This window comes from Oryctolagus cuniculus, chromosome X, assembly GCF_964237555.1.
Source record: "Oryctolagus cuniculus chromosome X, mOryCun1.1, whole genome shotgun sequence".
In the NCBI taxonomy this organism is placed as follows: Eukaryota; Metazoa; Chordata; class Mammalia; order Lagomorpha; family Leporidae; genus Oryctolagus; species Oryctolagus cuniculus.
This window is the reverse complement of record NC_091453.1, coordinates 6,995,358-7,013,324: the sequence shown is the minus strand read 5'-3', so window position 1 is coordinate 7,013,324 and position 17,967 is coordinate 6,995,358. Positions and strand designations below refer to the sequence as shown.

The window sequence follows — 17,967 nt, the reverse complement described above, 5'->3', positions numbered from 1 at the left end:
TCAGTGTTCAACAGTTTGTCAGCATAAAAGAGGTCCCTGAGAACAAAATAGAGAAATGTCTGATGGCTTTGGTGTGAGTGTCACAGGTGGCTTTTGAATAAATTTCAGGGAAGCAGTGGTTGAGGAGTGAGTTAAAGGTGAAGAAATATAGTCAGAATGTGTAATGTACTGTAGTAATCCTTCAAGAAACTTGGATCATGAGGACAGAGAGAAATAATGCACTTGTCAGAGAGAGAATGTAAGGTCAACAGAATGTTTTTAAATTTGGAAGAACCCAAACTTCTTTATAGATAAAAGAAAAAAGACTATCAGAGAAAGAGAAATTGAAGATATAGGATAGAAGAGATGATTGATAGGACAAGATATTGGATTAAACAGAAAACAATAATATCAAGAGTAAATGTATAGATACTGATTTGTAATGGAAAGGGGAGACTGTTATCACATAAAATGGGATTGGAAGAGGAGAATTTGGATGTAGAAGTAAGTATGTCAGTATGGTCAGGAAGATAAAGTTGTTCATTCCTAAAGAAGAGAAAGGGAGAGAGAGAGAGAGAAAATATGCGAAACCCTGGAATGAGAAGTGGGAAGAGATGATGGGCTTCAGTAACTGAAAAGAGAATTCGGTAGGATTGGGACATAAATTGAGAGAGGAAGGTCAGAAGAAAAGTTTAAAATGAGGTTAAAGTGGTAACTGGGACTAGATCAGGTTGGATTTTATAAGCCATATTAACAGGTTTAGGCTTTATTGCCAGCAAGAGGAAAAAGTTTGGGAGTGACATAACCAGCATTCTATTTGGAAGTATCACTCTGGCTGCAATGTGAAGAATGGGTAAAAGGCCAAGACCTAAGGCATGAAGAATGATGTGGAAGCTACTGGACTAGTCCTAGGGATGGATAATAATGAGATTAGAGGAGAGCGAGAGGAATCAAGGATACTCTCAAGATTTCTAGGTTGGAAAACTGAGAGGATAGTGGTGCCATTTATCAACATAGGGAGCTCCAGGGTAGCAGTAGATGTAGGAATCTATGTATGAACTATGGACCTATCGAATTTGAGGTTCCACGAGACGTAAAACACTTATTTATTCATTCACCCAACAAATACTTATTGAATGCCTACTATATGCCAGGCATTATGCTATGTTCTAGGAATATAGTAATGAATAAATTCCAAGACTCATGGAACTTACATTGTAACTTAATTTTTTTAAGATTTTATTTATTTATTTGAGAAGTAGAGTCACAGACTGAGAGAGAGAGAAAGAGAGCAAAAGGCAAAAGGTCTTCCAGCCACTGGCCCACTCCCCAAATAGCCACAATGGCTGGAGCTGAGCCAATCCAAAGCCAGGAGCCAGAATTGTCTTCTGGATCTCCCATGTGGGTGCAGGGACCCAAGCACTTGGGTCATCTTCTACTGCTTTTTCCAAAGCCAGGATCCAGGAGCTTCTGCCAGATCTCCCACGAAGGTGCAAGGGCCCAAGGACTTGGGCCCTCTTCTACTGCTTTACCAGGCCTTAGCAGAGAGCTGGATCAGAAGTGGAGCATCCGGGTCATGAACTGACGCCCATGTGGGATTCCGGCACTGCAGGCAACAGCTTTACCCACCATGCCACAGCGCTGGACCCTGTAACATAAATTTAAGAAGTCATGTTGATATTTAAGTGAAGCTAAGGAAAAAGATTAAGACAATGATACAGGATTGGGATTCATCACTGAATGAAATCACCCAGGGAGCCTCTGGAAAACATCAACATGTATGGGACAGGTTTAGGAAGAAAGCTGAGAAGTAGTGGCCAGAGGGAGAAAGGAAATCAGGATATGTGGTATCACAGAAGCCAAGAGATAGTGATTCAAGAATAGAGTGGTTTTTGTGGCAGATTGGTTGAGAATGTCACTATCCATAAGATTTAGTGATAGGGTGAGCATAGGTGAGCTATGGGGGCGTATCATTGGAGTTGGGTAGGCAGAAGCCCATTTGCAGTGGGCTTAGAAATAAACAGGAAAGGAAATAAAGAAATAAAGATGGGTTTTATAGATAAGTCTTTCAAAAATTTTCACTGTAATAAGGGAATGAAACATCAGTAGCAGATGGAAGAGAAAGGTAAGTACCCTGAGTTAGGCAGACTGTGACATTGACTTTCAGACTGCCAAGTCTGTCCAAGACTTCTGATCTTAACTGCAAGGAGTAAGGGTCTTCTGTGGTTTGAATGTGTCCCCTCCAAAATTCAGACATTACAAATATAATAGCATTAACAGGTGAGGACACCATCTGTAAGTATGGAATTTTCCCATGATTCAATAGGTCACTAGAAGGACTCACAGAATTCCCTGAAACCTGTTGTACTCATAGGTTTTTTTTTTTTAATAGGGAAAGGATACAGATCAGAATCAGCCAAAAATAAGAGACTTACAGAAAAGAGTCTAAAGGGAGAGAGGATTCAAAATGTGAAGCTTTCATTACCCTCAGGATGCATTATTCCCCAGTGCTGATGTATGAAATACGCTAACCTGGGAAGGTTACCTGAGCTGTGGTATTCAGAATTTTTATTGGGGCTTCATTATATACACATGATTAATTGAGTACCCACATAATTAAACTCAATTTCCTGTTCTCCCTCCCTGAAGTTTGGGCAAATATGTGCTCCTAGTGCTCTTGACAGCAATAAAGCTCTTCTTAGCACCCTAGAAATTTCAAAGGTTTATAGGTTACCTCCCAGGAGTTATGGATGAAGCATAGATTGCTCTTTGAGAAGACCAAATTGTTTTTAAGACTTATTTATTTATTTAGTGAGAGAGTAACAGAGAGAGATTCCATCTGCTGGTTTACTCCCCAAATTGTCACATCACCCAGGTCTGGGCCAGGGTAAAGCCAGAAGCCAGGAGCTCTGTTCTGGTGTCCTACATGGGTGGCAGGGGTCCAAGTGCTTGGGCCATCTTCCAGTGCCTTCCCAGGCACATTAACATTGGATCAGATGTAGAACAGCTGGTACTCAAACTGGCATTCTCGTTAGAGAGGCTGGCATCATCACTGGTGGCTTAACCTGATGTGCCACAACAACAGCCCCAAAAGCCAGATTCTTTACCAGACATTGAGACTGAGTGAAGAGTTTTGCTTTTGTGTTTATTGTTCTGCTTTGGATGAATTAGGCTTGGGTATGCTTAAATGCTTATTGCTGATAAAAACTGCAAGGTTGGAGATATAGTTCCTAATAACCTGTTATATATTTTATCAAGAATTAGAAGCAGGCAGCTAAAAGTCTCCAGTCACTAAGTAATGTCAAATAAGGGGAAATTTTAGTTACCCCTATTTTATCAGTACACACTTTATACATGTATTCAAATATTGCATACAATCCACAAACATATACAATTATTTTAGTACATTTTTTAAAAAGTTGGAGAGAGATGGCAGGGTTAATAGAGCAAGATTTTTTTATTCTTATGATGTTAAAGGTTTGTTTATTTATTTGAAAGTCAGTACCATAGAAAAAGGAGCAAGAGATCAAGAGAGAAATCTATCCACTGATTCATTCCCCAAATGCCTGCAATGACTAGGGCTGGACCAGGCCAAAGCCAGGGACATTGAACTTCATCTGAGTCTCACAGGTGGGTGGCAGTGACCCAAGTACTTGAGCTGTCTTCTGCTGCCTCCCACAGTGTGCAATAGCAGGAAGCTATATCAGAAGGGAAGGCAGAATTGGATCCCAGGCACTCCTGTATGGGATGTGGGCACCCCAATACATGCCTCCACAGTGAGAAGGTAGGAAGGGAGAGATTTAGACATGAGGAAAAAGGAATTGATCTTCTGTAATGTAATAGCAGGGAAAAGGGAAACAATGAAGACTGATTTGGTGATAGAACATATAAAGAAGTCTTGCCCATGGCCTCTAATTTCTTTGTGAAGTAAGAAATAAAATTATTTGCTACGAACAATGGCCCAGGAGAAAGTTGGGATTATGAAGAAAATGGAAAGCATTGGAAATAGTTGCTATAGACAAGAAAAACCAGCAAGCCAGGAAAGCTGGGTTAAGGGCCTGTTTGATATTTTAGCATTGATGACCAGGGATTTACAGTGGTACCAATGTGCATGATTTTCTGCTAATTTCGCTGATGAAGTTCAGGCTTAGCGGCTTCTGATGAAGAGACTCAGAAATGGCATTCTGCAACGTTCTTCATTACAGGACAAGGAGAATTAAGTTTCTAGTAAATTAAGGAGATGGAGAAAGTATTCGGTGACAAGTTAGAAGCTACTGGGCACCTCCAAAGGGCACAAACAGTTCTGAGGGAAAGGCTGTAATAAGAGCAGGAGGGAAGAACTAGAAGGAATGCATAATACAGTGCTGTGGGAAAAGCTAGTAATACTGCCCTTCCTCCATGAGAAAGAGCATTCTTTGGTCTGGGTGTGGCCTTCCATAGCCCCTGCCACAGGGTAAATACCTTAAATAGAATCTGGTGGGCAGGGTAAAGGTAAGCCAACTTCAACAGCAGGCTTGTATCCTTGAGTTGATAACTGTGGAACCTTGAGAACACGACGGTGGCTTTGCTTTGAACACGAATCAACTGTGCTTGTTTATCACTTCTTATTTAATGCTGTGCACTCTGACAATGCAGTGCAAGTTCCTGACCCACTGGCTGCCACTAGTCACTCTTGTAAGTACAATAAACCCATGTCTCTCCCAAAGGGACTTCCTTGTTGCTTCTTTGGAATTAACCAACATTATATACAAGCCCTCTTAGAACCTAAGGTCCTGTAGTGCGACAAGGACAGGGGAGAATTGGAGGTTGGGGGTAGAAAGTTTTCTATTTGGGTGCTAAGGTGTCAATATGAGGTACATGGTTGACTTCATACTCCTTGGCATTGAAAAAGGAAGTCTTGGGACAGGTTAATATGATTCTCTCTCGGAGTGTTCTGTGTAGAGTTATAGTGTCAGAATTCAGATGAAAGTTCACCTGTGTCTGGTTCATGGCCTTGAAACTGGGGTAGCTAGGCATAGAGAAAAGGGGTCTAAGATGGCAGCCACCCTGTACAAGTTGAATGAATTGATGTTAGTCACTAATCTATTTAAAGTTGGGAAATAGAATGTCTTTTTGATCAGAAAGCAAAATTAAGAATCTGCAAGAAAGCATATCAAGCTTGGTTCCCCAATTTGTACTAGGAACTAGGAGGAAAGAAAGGAATGATTATTTTGTGAATATTTTTGCAGTAGATGCTATCCATGCACTGCCTCAGATTTTACTTATTAGTGTGCTCCTAACAAGTTCCCCCAGCCAGTATTTCTACCTCTGCCTAAAAGCTTTTTTTCCAGAGCACCACTCTATGCTCCCATAAGCCATAAGAGCCAGCCATAAGCGCTGGAAAATTCTCAACCTCCGAAATATCCCTCAGATAATATCTGTCAGACATGGGTATATAAATGCCCCAGCTTCCTTTATTCCTTAGTGGGGTTATCTGAGTCTGTGTTTTCCGCAGAGAATTAAGCTTCAATCACTCTGGCAGCAGTCTTACTAATCATGCCTTTTTTGGCTGCCTTTCTTCCTCATTACCCATTGCTCTGGCTGTGTTCCTTGTACCCCTTCAATAAATCATATGCACTGACATCCTTGTATTTGGATCTGATTTTCAGGGACCTGAAGCCAAATCAACCTTTCACGAGGCTGTTATTTTGCCTAAATTATCTAATTTTGTTGTAACAACACCTGTGAGCAATAGGTATGATTATTCTCATTTTAGAAATGAAGCAATTAAGGCTCAATATGCTAAGGCAACCCAGGTTTTAAATAGACAGCTGGATTTGAACCCAAGTTTGATTAGGTTTAACTTAGAGCACCACAGTAACAGGACACAGCTACTTAGCATTAAGAGCTTTCAGAATAGAGAAAGGCTTTCATTTAATTTTCTGTATTTTGGAACTTCATATTTTTAAAATACTTATTTTGGGTAGTAGTTATTTGCTTTGTTTCCATAGTTATCTGTAAACTTTCCTTTAAGAATATTGATGGTGAAGTGGAGGAAGAAAAGGTGTTTTGATTTCAGTTACAGGGAGAAGGGATTACTTGTCCACATTGTGGCTGGATGCCCCATTCAGCCTGGCCATGATTATTCTAAAGCTCATTATTGCTCAGACCTTGCAAGATTTAGTTTTACTAAGGAATCCCATTCATTATCCAGAGCATATAGCAAAAATAGATTCTGGGAAGTTAAATATAGAAAGTCCAGGCCATCATCTAGATGTCAGAATCATAAAGAAAATGACAATGATTCATAGAGTGTCAGAACAGGAATAAATCTCCAGCACCACCCTGTTCAGTTCATTTTGTAGATGAAAAACCCGAGACCCAGAGGGCTTAAGTAAAGTGCCAGCAGTCACACTAGGGGAGTACAGGGTAGTAGATTCAGATCCCCTGATTAAAGTTATTTGTCTACCAATGAGATCAGTGACCAGATTTGATTTTGTCAAATTCTTACTCCAAATCCCTGAGTCCAAAGTTCAGATTGCCAAATGGGATACACAAATATTGCTCTCTTCTTTCACTTTGTTCGTAGAGTAGAAACTGGGAGACTTTGAAGAAGGGTGTGAGATGGTGATATTTCTCAGGTGTTTCTTACTTTGAATTTCTTACCCTAGAGATGTGACTTAGACTGATGGAAGAAGAATTGAGACCTGAAGTTGCCTATATCAGTTATGTATTATAGCAGTTTTAGAACATGGTTCCCAATTACTTGGCTTTATTTAGAAAGCAGGTTTTCCATCCCCTGCTCTTGAACATGGTTTCTGAGAATGCTTTAGTGATGTCACATGGCAGAAGTGAGCCTGGGTTAAAAATGAACAATCTCCAATTTCTGTCTTTTTTTTAAAAAAAAGATTTTATTTATTTGAGAGGTGGAGTTACAGACAGAGAGGGAGAGACAGATTAAGGTCTTCAGTCTGCTGGTTCATTCCCCAGATGGCCACAGTGTCTGGAACTGAGCCATCTGAAGCCAAGAGCTTCTTCCAGGTCTCCCACTCAGGTGCAGGGACCCAAGCACATGGGCCATCTTCCACTGCTTTCTTAGACCATAGCAGAGATCCGGAGTGGAAGAGGAATAGCTGGGACAGAAACTGGAGCCCAAATGGGATCCCAGTACCACAGCAGGAAGCCCAGCCCACCACACCATAGCGCCATCCCCTGTCTCTCTTGGTTTTTATTTTTTCTTTTTTATAAAAAATGTATCTAGGGGGCCAGCACTGTGACATAGTAAGTTAAATCTCCACCTGAGGTGCCTGCATATTATATGGGTGCCAGTTCTAGTCCCAGCTAGTCCCAGCTAATACAGTGTTTGAAATCTAACAGAATGTTGTACTGCTTTTCGAAAACTTAATGAAAGTAAATTCAAGAAACAAGAACTTATATGCACAAAATGTTTCATCCTTGAGTGGGTTGGCAAAATATTGAACCCAGAAAAAAGATAATAGACAATACGATTCTCTTTCCCTGCCTGAACTGAACTATATGATATAATCTGGAGGTGAATACTTTTGCTTTTATAAAGTAGATTGTTCCAGGGGAAGTGTTGTTCATTTTGCTAGTAAAGTCTCAGGTTTCTCATGAGGGCAGAATACTATCTTTACAAGAAGTAGAAGGATATAGCATTCTCCTTTGCTTTTCTATAGATATTAAAGATTAAATCAGGAGGCTAATTTATAGTCTGTGAATGCTTCCTTTTAGAGAACTTGATCTGGGGTGATACTGGAAGAGAGCTAACACTATGGATGAGAGATTTGTTCTGTGTCAACTTAGCTAACCTGGAACTGTTTCACAGAATTCCCTTCTCTGCATAGTTTTTGGTTAAGCTGTATCACAAGAGACATTTTGGATAAGATTTCCATAGTGGAAGCGAATCAGCATTCACATTCTTCCTTACACTTGAAAAGGCAGTACTGAATACAGGTGATTTGCTGATCTTGTATCTTGTGGCTGATTTTCTGCCTGTCCTGTTGAGTTGAAGTAGTGGGGTGGGCCCAGAGTGCTTCCAGCTCCCACCTGATCCTCTGCAGCTTCTCCAACTCCTAAAGCTTCTGGGGCAAATTTCAGGTCTGCGGTTCCCCCAACTACTTGTCCCGCACCACCACCACCCAGCTTCTTTCACACCTGCATCAAATCCATATTTAGCTTTGGATGAAAGATGCCAGGTTCTCCTTCAGGTAGTTACATCACTGAATTTACAGGCTTGGAACAGTTAGGGACTGACACACTTTCTAGCTTCTCCTCATGGATTCCAGTTTGGCCCTGCTCTTTCCTTCTTCTTGTCCATTCTTCCTTCGCAACCACCTGTCCTGCTGACTTCAGATCTGGCAGAAGTAAAAGCCATACAAAAACCATTTAATCAGCTTCCAGGATGGTATAAGGTCAAAGTCCTATAGTATGTCACTTATTTTCCTAATTGCTTATGGTTTTGCTTCTCTAATCAAAGTGCCACAGATAAAAGGACCTTAGGTAAATCTCAACATGATTTTTCTATTTTTTCCCAAATAATCACATCCTTTAGTCTCTAGTAATGCTTACTAGAAGACATCACTGTGGCAGGCATTGAACAAAACAAGATGAATGAGACACACAGGTCCTGCTTTGGGAAACTCAGTCTGGGCTCTGCATATTGAGCTATTTAAAGCAAACAATCCGCACTGTTAAATACATAGAATGTTATTATTCAATTTCTAGAACAGGATGTTGTTCTCAAACCACAGTGCTCTCTAGAGATTTTTCTGTAAACTGTGCTGTGTGTCTGGGTACTGTGGCACTCGCTGACAACACACATGTAGGATATACTAGGGTAACATGGCAATTACTTGTTGTGACATGTCACAGTCTTAAGTGGCCTGGAAATAGTGTAACAATTTTTTTTCAATGCCTAGAGCATAAAACCAAAGTGATATAAAAGCAGTATTGCTAATAAAATTATGTAGGTCAAGAGGTTTGAAATCTAGCCCTTTCTTGGGAGAAAAGAAAATGGTTCCCAGGTATCAGATGTCTGGTGACAAAGGTGGCAGGGGGGTGTGCATCAGGATATGGGGTGTTTCAGCATCAAACATAGTGCCCCTGGGAGGAGGCACAGATAACACACAATTTGTGTAGGGGAAGAAAAAAAATGCGATGATTGTGCTCCTTAAGCAATGTGTTAGGTACACATATTTCTAGAAGTTACAGATGGCCTCATAGTTAAATACATTATGGCACATCCATGCCACAGAATTCTGTGCAGCTATTAAAAAAGTGAAGTGTGTGCATATGGACTGATGATGGAAAAAGCTCTGAGACACATAAATCATTCAAGCAAGCAGCCCAGGTGTGTATAATGTGCTACCATTTGGGTTTATGAAAGAGTAAAAATAATCTCTGTACATAATTTCTTATGTAAGCAGGGAATGTCTTTAAAGGATTCAGAAGAAAGCAATGTCATTGGTTACCTCTGAGGGGAGGTCAGGTTGAAGGAAAGGAATCAGAGGGACAATTTTCACCAAATACTCTTGCAGCTTTTTCATCTTTGTGCTGTGTGAATTTGGTACTCTTCCCGAAGTAAGGAAAACAAAATGTACCAGTTAGGAGGAAAGTGATAATACAATGGAAGAGGCATTTAGAAGTTAACTCACTAGCCCTCAAAGCCCCACAGAGAGATACCACTGGACTTGCTACCTACTACAGTATTTGTTTTGATGCCAGGTTTCCAAGTACAGGGACATTGGCGTTTGAAAAAGAAATACCTTGCAAACAATAAAATTCTGATCCAGTCTGGGGTGAAGAGAGCAAGGGTAATTATTTGCTGTTGAAGACTGTTTCAAAGGACACTTATCTGGTAGAGGTAATGTCTCACTTTGAGAAAGCTCCCCAATGTAGTGGGGAAGCTAGAAGCTCACGAGGTCTTTTTCTTAAAAGATTTCTTTATGAATTTGAAAGTCAGAATTACATAGAGATAAAATGAGAGATAGATTTTCCATCTGCTGGTTCACTCCCCAAATAGCTGCAGCAGCTGGAGCCAGACCAATTGAAGCCAGGAGATTCTTCCTGATCACCCACATGGGTGCAGGGACCCAAGCATTTGGGCCATCTTCCACTGCTTTCCCAAGCCTCCAGCAGGGAGCTAGATCAAAAGTGGAGTAGCCACAGCTTGAATGATGCCCACGTGGGAAGCTGGCTTTGCAGGGGGTGGCTTTATCTACTATGTCACAGTGCCAGCCCCCAGGAGGCCTTTGTTCTAAGAGGACCACACTCAGCACATAAATGATCAGAAACAAAACAAAGTGCAACCAAAAATCCAGACAGCAACAGAGAAGCTAAGGGGCAAGTAAGTGCTGAAACAACTGGAAACTCCTGCCTGCCAAGAGCTAAGAACAGAGTTACTTGTTAACCACCTCAGCCACACACTCAACTCAGCAGGATGTAGCCTTGTATGACAGAGCCTCGGGGCTTAAAAAATGTTGTTGAAGGAGAGAATCGCGTTAGAACCTCCTAGGGCCTACTTCAGACACTCCCACGTGTCATACCCATCTCTTTTAGCAGGAATAGGCCTCTAATTTGCTTTCTCAATCACAGGTATTTCCATCTTTATGCCTGTCAAAGCACCAACAGAGAAATTCCAAAGGCAACCACTTTTTCATCTGCAAGAGAAAGGCAGCCAAGTTCTTAATCTCCTCTCACAAAATCCCCCAAGCCCTAAAGTCTAGAAAGCATGTGGCTTTTTTTTAAGCAATGAAAAATGCCCATCCCAGCCCTGTCAGGATTGTAGTCTTGGTGTTTGTCATTATGCAGAGTTCAAATGTTCAGAGGGAAAGGGGAGATGAAAGAATTTCGGACCCTCAGGCTAATCGGAAGTCATCCCACCTCAGTTAGCTTTTCCTTACCCTGTCACTGGGTTTAAGGGGGACTTGAAAGGAAACTGCAGCTGCAGAATGCCCCTTTGCCCATCCCCCCTCCTGGTCCAACCTACTTTCAAATCTTGCCCTAAAAAATAAATAGGACAGTGTGAAGACAGAGGAAGAAAAAGAGAGGCTGGGTCACAAACCTCCCTTTCTACCGTGAATCTGTTTGTCTCCTGTTTCAAGAGCATCTTTACCCAGACTTTCCTCCCCTGCACTGAGCTTTCTTTTAAGGGACTCTAAGTTGATTTTGCTGAATCATAATAAAACACCTAAGGTGGAAAATCTTCTGTAATGGAAAACACACCTGCTTTCTTTTCAGAGCATGGCTTTAGACAAAACTGTAGCAGGTTTGAGCTAATGAGAACTTAGAACATCACCTTTTTTAAATCTATGATTTGCAGGCAACTGAATCTCAGAAAAAATGAATCGACTTGTCTGAGCTAGTTGCTGAGCCGGTACTAGGAGAGTGGTTACCTGATTCCTGTATTGGATGTTTATCAATAGACTTCAAGGTGAGAATTACAAGTTTTCTTTTTTTATACCACATGGCTTATGCTTATATTAATGAAATCAACTAGTCATTACATAGTTAAGAATCAAAGTAATTGAAAAGGATCAAATACTCTAAATAAATGTCTTCATATTTATATACCAAGTTTATTCACTTCAAATATAGGAGGGGTCCTTGGGCCCTCACTTAAAGTGTATTTATTCTAACTTTGCATAGAATTTTAAAACTCAGATAGTGATTTTTTTCATTCACTTGTTCAATAAATGTCTGTTAAATCCTGATGTGGACCTGACACCATTCTTGGAGATGAATGGTTTAAAGACAAATATTTGGAGCTCCTCTCCTAGAATGGTAAGCCTGCATTTGCAAGACAGTGTGCTTGTATGGAAGTTGGTGCAAGTCCTATAGGGGCATGTGATCCAACCCCTGAGAATCTGAGGAGACCTCACAGAGCAGGACTGGGAGGGGAATCAGGTTTTCATTTACCCAGACAAGGACATCTCAGGAAAAGGGAACAACATGGAAAAGAGACATGGAAGAATCTGGTATTTTCCAGGAGGTACAAGCTTTCTATGGCTGAAGAACAGGCAAGGCTTACTATGCTATACATGAGAGTTTAGATTTTGTTCTGAAGACAATGGAGAATCAAATAAAAGTGGTCAGTAAATTTGCGTGTTTGAAATAAAACTTTAATGGACTTGTGGTAAGTGGGTTGAGTATATAGAAAATGTGAGAAAAAAATGAGAAAGGGCTCAAATGTCCTTGTATTGACTATTAGACATAGTTGAATCTTCATATGCAGAATATAGTTGAGACAAGGCTCTTTAAATCCCTTCCAGTCCCCCAAATCCTGAAACTCCTACTGGATACTCCTTTGAGGACAGTAATGATTGTGGTAGACAAAGTGAACTGATTTTCTAGGTCCTGTTACAATAGAAATAAAGCTACACTGTTGGTCTGCTCTTACTGGTAAGGGATAAACCAAATAGTAAGCTCAGTCTTCCAAAAGTTCAGGGGAAATGGGTATTACAAAAATAGAATGCATGAATTCAAATTTTTCCCCCTTAATACTTTGATTTCCATTTTCCATGAACTTTTTGAAATACCTTTATACATACAGAGGTAGCCCAAAAAGGTCTTTAGAAAGGGCCAAAAGTCCAACATCAATAATTTAAAATTCAAGATGAAAGTACAGGAAAAATAGAGCTCCAATAATACTAACAACAAAGAAAAAAATAAATTCCAGATTCAGTAGCTATTAGTCTTAAATCAGAGGTCAGGAACTACCTCATCCTAGAGATACAAACAGTTAAAAGTGACAATGACTGCTTTTATTGAACTGTAGTGCCATCTACGATGCTTTGCTCTTGAAATACATTTGCTCTTTAAGTAAATCTATAACAAGCCTCCAAAAGGAGATGATAATATCTATTATATGGTTTTAAAAACACAGTCAAAAGGATGCTAAGTAAACTACTTAAGGTTGCCATACTATTATAAAGGCAGAACTGAGATAGAGACTCTCTGAAACTAAATTTCACACATTTACTGCACTATTATTTGTTTGCTGAACTTATGTACAATGATTTAGCTGTCGCTCCCCCTCTTCATGGAGGAACGACACAGGACCCTGCGCTGTTCTTTTGTCTGCTCGGCCCACCCCGGGTTTGCTGCTGGTTCTTCCCGGGTTGGCTACCATCCCTTCCACCTCCGTGGAAGGGCAGTTCCCCCTGCCACCTTCCCCACTTCCACGGGGGAGCGGCACACTGCCGGCCGGCTCTCTCGGGGGCTGCTCAGGTGTTCCTTCAGATGTTCCCCTTAGATGTTCCTGGTGCATGTTGTCTCTCTCCTCCTTTATAGTCCTCTTTCACCAATCCCAACTCTGCTACCCACACGCTGAGTACACTGCTCTCCTCCAATCAGGAGCAGGTCCTACAGTTTATTGGTTGAACTGGAGGCAGCTGTGTAGAAGCTGTTTCCTCCCTTCTCAGCGCCATATTGTGGGAGAGCAGATGCATAGAATAAGTCTTAATTCCAGTAACTTAGTCTAGTCCGAGTTGCTCCCAGTTGCTCCCCACATTTAGCTTTCAAACAAATTTCATGTATGTTGTCTCATCTGGACATTATGTATTACAGGATATTGTTATAACCCATTTTGAAAATAAGAGAAACATATTAAAGCCTCACTTTCCTCTGCTGTAAAATGGAATAACAATGTCCACTTTGGGTTGTTATCGGAAACTAGACATTTCTACCTATTCTAATTATTAGTCCATAGTCAATGCATAAGATAGCTATAATTTTGTTATCATTATCATAGTAATGAATTGTTCAAAGCTTAAAGGTGACACATTCAGGACACACATATAGGTTTTCTGGTTTGTCTAGTTTCCAATAACAACCCAAAGTGGACATTGTTATTCCATTTTACAGCAGAGGAAAGTGAGGCTTAAATATGTTTCTCTTATTTTCAAAATGGGTTATAACAATATCCTGTAATACATAATATCCCAGTGCTTCACCTTCTATTGTTGAGTCTGGTGATACCTTGGGAGGGTGTCTGCACAGGCAAATATTGAAATCAGACAAGCAACATAAGATATAGTCAGGAGCCAGGCATCTAAAAGTTGTTATTCCACAGTACTTGGCAGTTTTTCTTGACCTTGATTGGGGAGCTTTATAAGAATCCTGATACCCAGGTCATGCCACAGCCAATGACCTCAGTCTATAGTTTTAGAGCTCCCCATTGTGTTTCCAGGATTCGGAACCATTGATTTAGAAAAGAGCGTGATCAGAAACGTGTTTATCATGAAGTATTCCTGACTTCCAGTGGCCTTGTCACCCGAGACAGCTTCACATTATACAAAGCCAGCTTCAGGTGATACTCTACAGCTGGTAAAGGATTTTCTCATTGTTCTTTAGGCCATCAAAACACAGAGAAGTTGGCCAAAGACTGTCCACCATTTGCCATATGAGAACATTTATTCTCAAACACAGTTTGGATTATCCAAGGCTGTAACTAGTTAGTGGCACAACTCAGTCTAGAAATCTCTGAGCCTAGTACTTAAGTTTTGTGCCCAGACCTCTTTTTAGTGTACTTTTACTCCTTCAAAATACAAAGAGGGAACGAGAGAGGTGTTATGTGGTCCACGTGTTAATTCCTTGAATTTATTTAAAGAATCCCCATTCCATAGGCTGAAAAGGTTTTTTTAAACTGCAGGTTTAATAAACTGAATTGCTGGCAAAAGAAAACTCAAAATAAATTACTTGCTGATCTTAATGGTAAGTGCAATTTGTATGGACAGATATTAAAAACGTTTCTCAAGAACAATGTGATTATTAGACTAATTTTATTCCTGATTCTAGTAGAATCTCAAAATTGAAAAGCAAAATTTCTGATTTCTCCAAAATTGAGACTATTGGTTTTGGGGAGGGGATTTGATCCAGCCTTCTTTGTTACCTCGCTAAAATCTGTCTCTTACACAAAAAAAGTATGTAAACTATAGTGAAACTAAGCATTTCTTTGTTGGCAGTTTAGATGATCCACTCATTGTTTGGAATTTCAACTGAATGAGGGCCTCATGTTTTTTAGTTGAAAGATTACAATGTTTATAGCTACTGCTTCTTTTTTCAAAAATTGCACCAAGCTAAAACTGAAGCTTTAACTGATGCAAACATGTTGTTTAGGTGTTAGCAGTACTGCCCTCACTATGCGTTCATTGGACAGTAATGCAACCCCAAGAAAAGGATCACTGCTGCTTCTAATTAATAAATGTAGACAAGATTAAGTTTTTCTTTTTCAAGGAAAAAATCCCACATGCTAACCAAAGCTCCCTTAGTTGAGACCTAAAGAAAATACAATCAGAAGTATGTTTTCCAATGAAAAGTGAAAATAAACAGCCATGGAGGGACTGTTAGTGGACAGTTGGTAGGAATTTAACATCGGTTTGGAAATGCTACTAGCTTGGTTGTCATCCTTGACTTTTCTATTAGCTAAGTATTTAGGCTGTGTGTTTTCCAAAGTTTAAAACCACCTATTTCTCATCGTACATTCTATTTGCAAAACAAAATGAAGCAAACTAAAACAAACCAAGCAACCCACCTCCCCATTGCTGAATCAAAACAGGGATGTATACTTTGGGTTAGGATAATACTGCATGATGCATGTAACAAAGACAAGACAAGCATCCACAGTTACTGTATAGGGTATTCTCAGTTGGCAATTACAAGAGAGCTTTAGAGGTAATCTGTGCTGTTATTGCCTGATTTTCTCCATTCAGAGTAATTTCAGTATGTCTTCCTCAATCTGGTTATTTGAATGAGTCCTGGCACCTTTTTTCTTAGATTGGAAGGTTTTGGGTGTAAAGTATAGAAATATAGGATGATATACTTTGTCAATTGCCGTCAAATCATTTTTCCATTACTAAGGAGTCATTCTGCTCACTTAATTATTAAATGCCCTGAAATATCAGGTGTGCAATTTGCAGTGGAAGTGTAACAATAGGCCATCTTCTCTAATGGGATTTCAACAGGGATGAAACTAGAGGGATAAATCTGTCTCTGCAAGTCATTAAGAATATAGGGCATTCCAGTTCCAAAGGGGTTCCTAACAAGCAGAATTATGTAGCAAAGAAGTGAAAAAATGCAGGTATTCAGTTACCATAACTACTTATTCCAGAGAAAGATGTAAGTTATAGATTTTGATGAAGCATGTATTTTCCATTCTTGATAAATAAATCATGATCTTGTTCACTTGGGTTTAAGAAAAGATTTCTTCCCCTGGAAAAACCAAACGATGCTTTGTTTTTAGTTTACTGTGAAAATCCATTCCAACTATTTGTTGAAAATAAGCATACAAAATGTACTTGGCTCCAAACCTTGCAAAACTCTGCCTTTATTTTTCAAAGTCGGTGCTGACAGGAATGGGTTTATGTATATGGAAGAGGGATGTCACTGTTACTAGAAGAGAGATGGAATCCCAGAGCAGAACAAGAAACAAACTGAATCCTTTACTGCACACATAAATCATGCTTGGCCTACGGCAGCTGACAATTTGCAAGGCTAACCTATAATTCTTTTCATTCTTGGAATCTCTTCAAACTCTAAACTGGTTTATATAACCATCCAAAGCCAGTAATTTTTGTTTTCTTTTTCTTTTTGTTGTGTGTTTCTACTTCCATTCATTAACAATGATCACAAACAAACAAGAAAATTAAATGGATTATGCTGGATGCATTCATCTCAACAGTGTGGAGATATCCTAAATCAACACCTGAAGGAAGGAAATTCATTTGCCTTAAGAAGAATCTAGGTAGTCCCCAATTTGTGTCTTTTTGCTTTTCAACAAGATACTGTTAACCTTGTTGAGAGAGGTCACACCCATAAGCAACACTCTGCTTCACACGCTCCATTTCCCATTACTTATGAGCAGATTTCTCAGTAGGACAACTTGGTGGTTAAAATGTACATGAATCTGTACCTTATTCTTTGAGAACATAAAGAAATAGGTTTATGAGGTATAGACCTATTTTATGTCTATGGATGGACCAAGAAATTCCATCCTTTTAGCTTTGTTCTTTCAGCTTTTAAAAGAAAAATCATTAAGTGAAAAATGCTTTTCAGGGCTCCATTTGAGATTCCAGATATCAAGATTCTTACTCCAGAAGCCTTGAGGTAACACTTACCCATCTACTGGGAACATGAACCATAGAGATCAGGGATTCTCGTTAGAAGATGTAACATCAATTGCTCCTGGAAAAATAAGGAATTCTTCACCAAGATACATGATCTCTATAGATTTTTTTTCTGTGTCAACTTACCTAAGAAACTACATTGCTCCAGGATTTCCTTACCTATATAGTTTTGGGTTACTATCAGCTATAAGAGATAGATAGCCTCCGATGGGAACAATACAAATGAAGCAGAACCATCTTCTTACTCTTGAAATATCAGTGTATGGCAGGAGGTGCTGTTGCAGCTCATACACATTCTGTCTCATCTGCTGCCTCACGCTTTTGGTGTGGAGAAGCAGCTGGGTTCATACCTCCTCTTCATCTTCTCCAACTCCAGTGACAATTGGGAAATTGAGATGAAGGGTGCCAGATTCTGCAGGAAGCCCCCATCATCGATATCAGATGCTTAAAGTTTGTAGTAAGATCCCAACGTGGTTTCAGTCCATTTTGTGTTTTTCAGCTCAGCCTTGTAGGTTCTAGCTCCTCTTTGTTTTCCCTATTTCATGTTTGTCTTCTCTTCTTGATTGCCAGTCCTGAAAGTCTGGGCTCCAGCATCAGATTCTGAAGCAACAGCCAAACATGGGCCATTAAAATTCACTTTGACAAATTGCAGGAGGTTGAATTCATATAATAAATCACTTAATATAGCTATATATAGTTACAAATACATAAATATATATATATATATATATAGCTAGAGATACAGATGGTAGAAGGGAAAGAGATAGTGATAGAAATGGGGATAAATATTTCCTAATGATTCTGATTGAAATTTGACTGATACTAGAAGCCCTGATGCTTTTAGAGCTTAAAGGACCTCCTTGAG

At 39.8% G+C, this 17,967-nt stretch overlaps 1 non-coding gene across 1 annotated transcript; it reads right to left on the bottom strand.

The window, feature by feature from the left end:
• Positions 1 to 15,035: 15,035 nt before the first annotated feature.
• Positions 15,036 to 15,162, bottom strand: LOC127485066 (U4atac minor spliceosomal RNA). Its single transcript, XR_007912265.1, has one exon. It is a non-coding gene; the product is annotated as a U4atac minor spliceosomal RNA (small nuclear RNA).
• Between the last annotated feature and the right edge of the window lie 2,805 nt (positions 15,163 to 17,967).